The sequence below is a fragment of the Dendrobates tinctorius genome, unplaced genomic scaffold (assembly GCF_039654945.1).
Source record: "Dendrobates tinctorius isolate UK_male_01 unplaced genomic scaffold, ASM3965494v1 ptg000038l, whole genome shotgun sequence".
In the NCBI taxonomy this organism is placed as follows: domain Eukaryota; kingdom Metazoa; phylum Chordata; class Amphibia; order Anura; family Dendrobatidae; genus Dendrobates; species Dendrobates tinctorius.
In genome coordinates, this window is record NW_027361706.1 from 17,922,501 (window position 1) to 17,933,928 (window position 11,428).

At 47.2% G+C, this 11,428-nt stretch overlaps 1 long non-coding RNA gene across 1 annotated transcript in view; it reads right to left on the bottom strand.

The window, feature by feature from the left end:
* The window catches only part of LOC141088352 (uncharacterized), a 13,866-nt gene extending 5,398 nt beyond the window's left edge, over positions 1 to 8,468 (bottom strand). Inside the window, exon 1 of the long non-coding RNA XR_012231915.1 lies at positions 8,110 to 8,468. This is a non-coding gene — a long non-coding RNA (uncharacterized lncRNA). The remainder of the gene's footprint in view (positions 1 to 8,109) is intronic.
* Between the last annotated feature and the right edge of the window lie 2,960 nt (positions 8,469 to 11,428).

Here is an 11,428-nt window from a genome sequence, read left to right on the forward strand (position 1 = left end):
TAGAGAGAGAGATATATAGAGATATAGAGATAGATAGATAGATAGATAGAGAGAGACAGATAGAGAGAGCGAGAGAGATATAAAAAAAAACCAAAACACGATACTCACCTCTCCTCCTCGCTCCCACGCTGATCCCGGCTTCAGTGTCAGGAGCTGCCCCCTCTGCCAGACACACAGCGGGTGCGCGATGTAGTGACGTCATCGCGCACTGGCTGTGAGCCAGGAGCAGAGAGGACTGAGGGCGGCGCCGGCCCTGATTTACAGCTGTAGTCTGCAGAGCAGCTTACTGGGCTGGGGGCGGGGCCTCTGGGGGTGTGGAGACCTGAAATGATATGCTTCGCAGTGAATATTCATTTCTCTTTAGCAGCGGGGACAGGGGCTCCTGCCTCCTGACACCTGCTGCTACTCCGCTGGCAGGGGCCCCCATAGCAGCTGCATGGTGTGCGACACACCACTGGCTGGGGGCCCCTGGAGCAGCGGGGGCCCTAGGCAACTGCTGGCCCTGTATGCCAGCAGGTGCCAGGGCCCTCCGGTTCTCCGGTGGGCCAGTCCGACGCTGGCGCCTAAGCATTCACCCTCTGCTCCTCAGATTTTCTATCTGCACAGTGACTGCCTCTAGGCACAAGATGATGACGGTGGTAGTAGATGAAGCATTTAACACAGTCATGAAGCTGCCATCACAACTTTAAACCAAATTCTTTTTACCGACATCCCCCACTGTAAAATGTGGCCTGTTTTTTAAACAAAAGCAACAGAGTGCTGTATATAATTGGAGTAACAGACAGGAAAACACTGGAATACCGGCCTAAAATCCCCAAAATTGTAATTACACGGACGTATGACGCGTGTCACAGATATACCACACTGTAAAATATATATATATTTTTTATTGGATGCAAAAGAGTGCTGGATATAAGTGGAGTGACAGACTGGCAAAAAAGGGAATTTAGGCCAAAAATGCCTCAATTTTTGAGACACGGATGTATGAGGCGTGTCACAGATATACCTCACTGTAAAATGTGGGCATTTTCTGTAATAATGCAACATAGTGCTGTATCTAAGTCCAGTGACACCCCAGACAAAAAAAGAAAACAGACGTAAACTCAACCTCAAATCTGTCCGAATGAAACATAAAACAAGCTGCCCACTCTCCTTCTCCCATCTGCTCTCCCTCACTCTGCTTCTCCTCACTGCTGGCGACATATCTCCCAATCCTGGACTCCCACAGCTCATACCCCCAATACTTCCCCTTCCTACCACTCCCTATCTAATAGGAACTACCGCAATCTTTCCAACTTAAAACCTGTGCCATTGACACCCAACCCCCTGCTCCCTCTCTCGGGAGCACTTTGGAATGCCCGCTCCATCTGCAATAAGCTCCATGTGATTCATGGCCTCTTTCTCTCTCACAATCTTGCCTTCCTCGGCCTCACAGAAACATAGCTGACACCCTCTGACACCGCCTCCCCTGCTGCGCTGTGTTACGGCGGCCTACACTTTACCCACACTCCTCGCCCTGGCAACAGACACGGTGGAGGAGTAGGTCTTCTCCTTTCTTTCAACTGCACCTTCAACCCAATCCCACCTCTTCCCTCCCTAATCCTCCACTCTTTTGAAGTCCACTCTGTCCGCATCTACTCTCCCTCCAACCTCCAAGTGGCCATCATATACCGACCTCCAGGCCTGACCACTGCCTTCATTGACCAATTCTCTACCTGGCTTCTTCATTTTCTTTCAACTGACACCTCAACTATCATCATGGGTGACTTCAACATCCCCACTGATACCCTTCAGTCAGCAGCCTCCAAACTCATGTCCCTTACTTCATCCTTTGGACTTACTAAGTGGTCCTCCTCAGCCACCCACACAGACGGACACACATTAGACCTGGTCTTCTACCATCTCTGCTCTCTTTATAACTTCACCACCTCCCCTCTCCCTCTATCTGACCACCATCTACTCACTTTCTCATCCCTGTCCTCACCTGGCATCCATGTCCAGCAACACGCGCACTGTTGTGAACTCATTTTCTGGTCTGCCTCTGGTTTCTGGTGAGGGAGCTGGTTGTGCTGACAGAGGTTGAAGGCAATGTGGAATATGAGGTAGAGAAGATATTGCATTCTCGTTTGGCTAGACGGAGACTCCAGTATTTGGTCAAATGGAAGGTTTATGGCCAGGAGGATAATTCTTGGGTCTCTGCCTCTGACATTCATGCCAATAGACTGGTTCGTGCTTTTCACCGGGCCCATCCTGATCGGCCTGGTGGTGTGGATGAGGGTTCGGTGACCCCTCCTCAAGGGGGGGATACTGTTGTGAACTCATTTTCTGGCCTGCCTCTGGTTTCTGGTGAGGGAGCTGGTTGTGCTGACAGAGGAGTTGTGAGTTCTCTTTCTGGGCTCCCTCTGGTGGTGGCAGGAGGTAATGAAGCTGATCTAATTAACAGATACCTGCCACCTGATAATGAGGAAGAGGAGTGGACATCTGGAGTCTCAGACTGGATTTAAAACAGCCGACTCCCTATTCCCATGCTGGTGATTTTTTCCTGCCTCCTGAGGTTTTAGTTTCCAGCTCAGTTCTTGCCTTCTCAAGCTAAGTTGTCTTTGCTAATGTTCACATTTGATTTGGTTTGGTCTATTCAGTTTTTTGTGTGGTCAGCCAGCCCCGGTTGGGGCTGTGCTGAATTTCCACTCTTATGTCACTGTATGTGCCAGTTTGCTTTTTGTCCATTGTTAGATTAGCCTCTTTTGCTCTGTTCTCAGAATATGCCAGAGTGCTGATATAGTGGGAGAAGTCTAGTGACTTCAGGGTATTTTTTGCTATCAGAAGTGTTGGACATTTTTGCAGGGTTTTTTGGTGTGATTGCAGACAGTATCTTTCCTTTCCTGTCCTTTCTAGCTAGTGTGGGCCCCATCATTTGTTCAGCCTATTTTCCTACCTGTGTTCGTGTTTTCATCTTGTCTCACCGTCAATACATGTGTGGGGGCTGTCTATTCCTTTGGGGTCTGCTCTGGGGCAGTTTTCGATTTCCCCTTTTTTTGCTTTAGGCTTATTTAGTCCTCCGGCTGTGACGAGGCGTCTAGAATCATCATAGGTATGCTCCACGGCTGCTGTTAGTTGTGTGGTTAGGATCAGGGGTCTGCAATCCGCGTAGTTACCAACCTCTCTGGTTTTCTGTGACTTGGCTTGGTTTTGTTTTCCTCCTCGGTGACCCATTCTTAACAGCGCACCCCCCGCAGAAACCTTGCACACCTAGACACCCATGCGCTCTCTGACTCTATTCTACCACTGGCATCCATATCCTCACTCCCTGACACAGACAGTGCCACTGCTTTCTACAATGCCACTCTCACATCAGCTATTGACGCGGTTGCCCCTCTCGTTCATGGCAGAATGCGACGTATCAACAGACAACCCTTGCACAATAACACCACTAAAAAGCTCCGGCAAGTGTCCAGAATTGCGGAGCGGCACTGGAAGAAATCAAATTCGCAAGATGACTTCACCACATTCAAACAGGCAACACTCGATTTAAAATCTGCCCTCACCTCTGCTAAACAGGCCTACTTCACAACCCTCGTATCTTCCCTGTCTTACAACCCCAAACAGTTATTCAAAACTTTTAACTCACTCCTCCGCCCACCACTTCCTCCTCCAACCTCCCTCATCTCTGCCGAGGACTTTGCCACACACTTCAAAAACAAGATTGACCAAACAAGGCAAGTCTTCATCACTCAACCACCACAACCCCTTTGTATACTAGACCAATGCCCAAACCCCATAACCTCACTCTCCAACATCACTGAAGGGGAGCTTCATCATCTCTTCTCCAAATCGCACCTCACAATCTGTGTACTCGACCTCATCCCATCCCACCCCCTCTCCAACCTCACCACCACACTTATCCCATCCCTAACCCACCTCTTCAACCTATCACTAACGTCCGGTACCTTCCCTTCTGCTTTCAAGCATGCCACAATCACGCCTATCCTTAAAAAGCCAACCCTCGACCCAACCACTATGTCCAGCTATCGCCCAATATCGTTGCTCCCATTCGCTTCCAAACTCCTGGAACAGCATGTCCACGCTGAACTTTCCTCCCACCTATCATCTAACTTGCTCTTTGACAATCTGCAATCTGGGTTCCGCCCCCATCACTCCACTGAGAAAGCCCTGACCAAAATTACTAACGACCTACTTACAGCCAAATCAAATGGACAATACTCTATACTCCTGCTTCTAGACCTGTCCTCTGCATTCGACACAGTTAACCACTGCCTCCTACTACATATCCTCTCCTCCTTCGGCATCAAAGGCCTTGCCCTATCCTGTATCTCCTCATACCTTTCCAACTGCACATTCAGCGTCTCCCACTCCCACACCACCTCCTCATCCCACCCTCTCTCTGTTGGAGTCCCCCAAGGCTCTGTTTTAGGACCCCTACTCTTCTCAATCTATACACTTGGTCTGGGGCAACTCATAAAGTCCCACGGATTCCACTACCACCTTTATGCTGAGGACACTCAGATCTACCTCTCTGGCCCAGACGTCACCTCTCTGCTGTCCAGAATCCCAGAGTGTCTATCAGCCATATCCTCCTTCTCCTCTCGCTTCCTCAAGCTCAATGTGGACAAATATGAACTCATCATCTTTCCTCCATCTCACCGATCTTCCTTACCCGACCTAGCTATAACAATTAATGACATCACACTTTCCCCAGTACCGGAAGTCCGTGTCTCGGAGTAACCTTTGACTCTGCCCTGTCCTTCAAACCGCACATCCAAGCTCTTTCTACCTCCTGTCGCCTCCAGTTCAAAAATATTTCCAGAATCCGTCCTTTCCTCATCCCTCAATCTACTAAAATGCTTGTGCATACCATCATCATCTCCCTCCTCGACTACTGGAACATCCTTTTCTGTGGTCTCCCTGCTAACACCCTCGCACCTCTTCAGTCCATACTTAACTCTGCCGCCCGACTAATTCATCTCTCACCTCGCTACTCCTCCGCTTCTCCCCTCTGCAAATCTCTTCACTGGCTCCCATTCCCTCAGTGTATCCAGTTCAAATTACTAATACTGACATATAAGGCCATCTATATCCTGTCTCCCCCATATGTCTCTGAACTAATCTCCCGATACCTTCCCTCACATAATCTCCAGTCCTCCAAAGACCTCCTTCTCTCCTCCACACTTATTCGCTCCTCACCCAACCGCCTCCAAGACTTCTCCCGAATAGCCCCTATTCTCTGGAATTCTTTGCCCCAACAAGTCCAACTATCAACCACATTTGGATCCTTCAGACGGAACCTGAAAACCCACCTCTTCAAGAAAGCCTACAGCCTGCAATGACCCCGCTACCTCCTTCTCTCTCACCACTACCGGTGATATCACCTCAACCAACACCGGAACTGCTGCAACCCACCAACCTACTGTCTCCTTCCCCACCATCTCGTAGCATGTAAGTCCGAAAGGACAGGGTCCTCTCTCCCCTCTGTATCAGTCTGTCATTGTTAGTTTGTTTACTGTGAGACCTGTAATTTGTATGTAACCCCTTCTCATGTACAGCACCATGGAATCAATGGTGCTATATAAATAAATAATAATAATAATAATAGTAAACTGGCCAAACTTTGAGTACACACAGATATGAGCTGGCACGCAGATACCACACCGGAAAATGTGTGGCCTGTTAATTTTTTGGCTAATTAGTGCTGTATATAAGTACAGTGCCAGACAGCAAATATGAATGAATTTAGGGCTAAAAAGACCAACATTTTTAGCAGACGGATGAATGAGGCGTGTCACAGACGTACCACACTGTAAAATATGATGCCTGCCTGTATTTTTTTGGGGTTCAGCTAAATAGTGTCAAGAAATTGTGTTATACACTCAAAAAAAACTACTCAACCATACCACGTAAAAAATAAATATTTCTCTGCACACTCAAAAGGGATGTTTGGGACCCTTTTGAAATTGCTGGATTTTCAGCCTGTGCTAGGAAAAGGATCTGGCTGTATTGTGCACTGTCAAAAAGCAAATGGACAAAAAAAGGGCTCTGGATTGCTTTGCAATAAAAAAAAGCTCTATTAGCCCTAGCCCAAAACATTTTCAAAGCCAATTACGCCTGGGGCTAGGTATATAGGGCCATTATTTCCCATAGGTAGCAGCACCAGAACACAAGACCCTCTTGATATATGCAATGATATGTATATACACACATACAGTGCCTGCAGGCCTTGCACTGATGTGTATACAGCGACGTGCACTACCCTGCCTGCCTAACACTGGAACCTATATACTCCAGAATTAGTCCTTACAAGGACTGTGGGTTTAGCTGGATTTGAGTTGTTTAGGATGGTAGACCCCACACTCACTAATCAATCCCCAATTCTGACCCTATCTATCTATCTATCTATCTATCTATCTATCTATCTATCTATCATCTACTTTCAAATACTTTATTGCTCGAGTTAGCGATCACCAATCCGAATCTACCATATTCGTGCCAAATTTATGTTTGGTGATCGTTTTCCAAACATATTTGCTCATCTCTAATGTGGATATTGTGTCAATGAGATGCGATTTTAATCTATATTACACTTTTATATACAGTAGTGCTTTATAATTGAGGAGATAAAAAATAAGTGAAATGACGAGCCATAGAAAGAAATTACCAAACAATGAGACAAAAGAACGTGGTACATCCAGTAGGTCCATGGTTCAGTTCTAAACGACCAAAGGAGCATCCACTTGTGGAGGCAAGAGGATTATATATAACACTAAATTAACTTATCACAAGCTATTGAGCCAATATAGATATAAACTGTGCAATGATATAACAATGGCAGCCACTTCAGGGAAGGTTGGACTGGAGACATTTGTAATAAGGTCAGGATTGTAACACAACAAGAGAACACAAAATGACAAATTTGCAAAAATACTCTGCAGTAAAAAACATAACAGTGATCAGCAAGTGCTGTATAACAAATGCAGGGTATTTAGTTGATACATTTTTTGCAAAAAATATATACCAAGCCGCTTCACCACGTCACGGTAACCCTTCACGAAGCAGTCCCTATCTAATGTATTTAAAACCTGAACATGTGAACAGTGTCTAAATGAACAGGATACAGACAGGCGCCTCCTAGTATATGGACTTGTGGTGTAAGACAGCTCATTTATGTGCATGTCACACAGGAGAGGGGTGGGGTCTCCCAAACCATGCTGAGCAAGGAAAAAACGGATTAAAAACATATGTGACATGCACAAGTGTGAACAAGTCAGTAAGACTGCTTCGTGAAGGGTTACCGTGACGTGGTGAAGCGGCTTGGTATATATTTTTTGCAAAAAACGTATCAACTAAATACCCTGCATTTGTTATACAGCACTTGCTGATCACTGTTATGTTTTTTACTGCAGAGTATTTTTGCAAATTTGTCATATTGTGTTCTCTTGATGTGTTTCAGCCATTGGGTGGTGTGAGCATTGTCTTACTGACTTGTTCACACTTGTGCATGTCACATATGTTTTTAAGGTCAGGCTTGTGTAAGGTCCATAAATAATAGGTAGATGACATCAGTGACCTAGTGTGGGTTGCTAGCGCATGGGGCTTGGCAAGTATTCTGCACCCCTAACCTGTCTCATATCCCTTCCACGAATCCAACGCTTGAAACCCTTAGTCCCTATGAACATGGGTTGTATTTTAAGAAAATATTGATTTATTAAAGTAAGGCCATGTTCACATTTCTGTATATTCCATTTGCCTGTCACATTTAGAGAAAGATACAGAATTCAAGTCTACATTTTCATCATTTGTGCAGAGGCCCCATTGATTATGTTCTACATATTTTCAAAACTTGTCAGGTTCAGTGATGAGATGAGCCATTTCTTAATTTTGACATCCTGAATGAAAATCTGACTATAAAAATTTTTAGTTGGCTTTTTTTTTGTATCAAAGAATCTTCCCTTTACTGCTACATATCATTAATGCAGAAAAGTTTAATTACCGTATTTTTCGGATTGTAAGACGCACTTTTGTTTCCCCCAAATTGTGGGGGAAATAGGGGTGCGTCTTACAATCGTATAGTGATAAAAATCGGGGGGAAAAACTTACTTTTGCGGTGGCAGTGGCGGCAGCGGTAGCGATGGCGGCGTTAGCGATGGCCGCGCGGCTGCTAAGCAGCCTGGTACATCTCAGGGTCTTCGGTGGGGCAATGCAGCAGGCCTGGAGCTGGGGGTATCGCTGCGGGTTAACCGGCGGTTACGCGGGCGGGATAGTGCAGGTCGGCGCCATGACAGTTCCGGGAACAGGCTGTGAGTTTCCGGTTTCTGATGGAATACCGGTATAACAGCCTGTGTCTGCAGGACTACAAGAAAATGGCCGCCGACCCGGCACATGCGCAGATGGAGCTCTGTCACTGAATTCGATCTGCGCATGCGCTGTGGCTAAAAGCTGGCAGAAGGATCAGGAGGCTCCGCTGCACACGGAGCCCTAAGGCAGAGGAGGGAGAGAAGCATGTTTCTCCTCCTCCTCGTTTTCAGAGATGGATATTGATTGGTGGAGGGATCTGTTGCTGGGCTGCCTCCATCAATCAGGTATCTATCCCTGCAAAATGTATAGTGTAGCACTTTCATTTTACCTCACATTATTCCGAGATCCTTGGGACAGGTGAGGCAGTGCACACATTGAAGGGAAATACAACCCCCATCATCCTTCAGAATACTGATGGATGATGGGGGTTGTAGCCATATTAGGGATAGTGCCCAAAGTGTTTATTGCAACTGTGACTACCACCTTCCTCATCTTTCAGAATACACCCATGTATACAGTACATGGGTGTATTCCTAATGATGAGGGGGGTGGTAGTCACTACTACACACACTGTACTGTGATTCACAGATCCCCATAACAGTGCGTCATCCACAGATCCCCATAACAGTGCGTCATCCACAGATCCCCATAACAGTGCGTCATCCACAGATCCCCATAACAGTGCGTCATCCACAGATCCCCATAACAGTGTCACCACAGATCCCCATAACAGTGCGTCACCACAGATCCCCATAACAGTGCGTCATCCACAGATCCCCATAACAGTGTCACCACAGATCCCCATAACAGTGCGTCACCACAGATCCCCATAACAGTGCGTCATCCACAGATCCCCATAACAGTGTCACCACAGATCCCCATAACAGTGCGTCACCACAGATCCCCATAACAGTGCGTCACCAAGGATCCCCATAACAGTGCGTCACCAAGGATCCCCATAACAGTGCGTCACCAAGGATCCCCATAACAGTGCGTCACCAAGGATCCCCATAACAGTGCGTCACCATAGATCTCCCATAACAGTGCATCATCCACAGATCCCCATAACAGTGCGTCACCAAGGATCCCCATAACAGTGCGTCACCAAGGATCCCCATAACAGTGCGTCACCAAGGATCCCCATAACAGTGCGTCACAGATCCCATAGCAGTGCGTCATCCACAGATCCTCATAACAGTGCGTCACCACAGATCCCCATAACAGTGCATCACCACAGATCCCCATAACAGTGCGTCATCCATAGATACCCCCATAACAGTGTGTCTCCACAGATCCTCATAACAGTGCGTCACCACAGATCCCCATAACAGTGCGTCACCACAGATCCCCATAACAGTGCATCACCACAGATCCCCATAACAGTGCGTCATCCATAGATACCCCCATAACAGTGTGTCTCCACAGATCTCTCATAACAGTGCGTCATCCACAGATCCCCATAACAGTGCGTCACCACAAATCCCCCATAATAGTGCGTCATCCACAGATCCCCCATAACAGTGTGTCTCCACACATCTCCCATAACAGTGCATCATCCACAGATCCCCATAACAGTGCGTCACCACAGATCCCCATAACAGTGCGTCATCCACAGATCCCCATAACAGTGTGTCTCCACAGATCTCCCATAACAGTGTGTCTCCACAGATCTCCCATAACAGTGCGTCACCACAGATCCCCATAACAGTGCGTCACCACAGATCCCCCATAACAGTGCATCATCCACAGATCTCCCATAACAGTGCATCATCCACAGATCCCCATAACAGTGCGTCACCAAGGATCCCCCATAACAGTGTGTCTCCACACATCTCCCATAACAGTGCATGATCCACAGATCTCCCATAACAGTGCGTCACCACAGATCTCCCATAACAGTGTCTCCACAGATCTCCCATAACAGTGTGTCACCACAGATCTCCCATAACAGTGCATCATCCACAGATCTCCATAACAGTTTGTCACCACAGATCCCCCATAACAGTGCATCATCCACAGATCCCCATAACAGTGCGTCACCACAGATCTCTCATAACAGTGTGTCTCCACAGATCTCCCATAACAGTGCATCATCCACAGATCCCCATAACAGTTTGTCACCACAGATCCCCCATAACAGTGCATGATCCACAGATCTCCCATAACAGTGCGTCACCACAGATCTCCCATAACAGTGTGTCTCCACAGATCTCCCATAACAGTGTGTCACCACAGATCTCCCATAACAGTGCATCATCCACAGATCCCCATAACAGTTTGTCACCACAGATCCCCCATAACAGTGCATCATCCACAGATCCCCATAACAGTGCGTTACCACAGATCTCTCATAACAGTGTGTCTCCACAGATCTCCCATAACAGTGCATCATCCACAGATCTCCATAACAGTTTGTCACCACAGATCCCCCATAACAGTGCATCATCCACAGATCCCCATAACAGTGCGTCACCACAGATCTCTCATAACAGTGTGTCTCCACAGATCTCCCATAACAGTGCATCATCCACAGATCCCCATAACAGTTTGTCACCACAGATCCCCCATAACAGTGCATCATCCACAGATCCCCATAACAGTGCGTCACCACAGATCTCTCATAACAGTGTGTCTCCACAGATCTCCCATAACAGTGCATCATCCACAGATCTCCATAACAGTTTGTCACCACAGATCCCCCATAACAGTGCATCATCCACAGATCCCCATAACAGTGAGTCACCACAAATCCCCCATAATAGTGCGTCATCCACAGATCCCCCATAACAGTGTGTCTCCACACATCTCCCATAACAGTGCATCATCCACAGATCCCCATAACAGTGCATCATCCACAGATCCCCATAACAGTGTGTCACCACAGATCTCCATAACAGTGCGTCATCCACAGATCCCCATAACAGTGTGTCTCCACAGATCTCCCATAACAGTGTGTCTCCACAGATCCCCATAACAGTGCGTCACCACAGATCCCCCATAACAGTGCATCATCCACAGATCTCCCATAACAGTGCATCATCCACAGATCCCCATAACAGTGCGTCACCACAGATCCCCCATAACAGTGTGTCTCCACACATCTCCCATAACAGTGCATGAT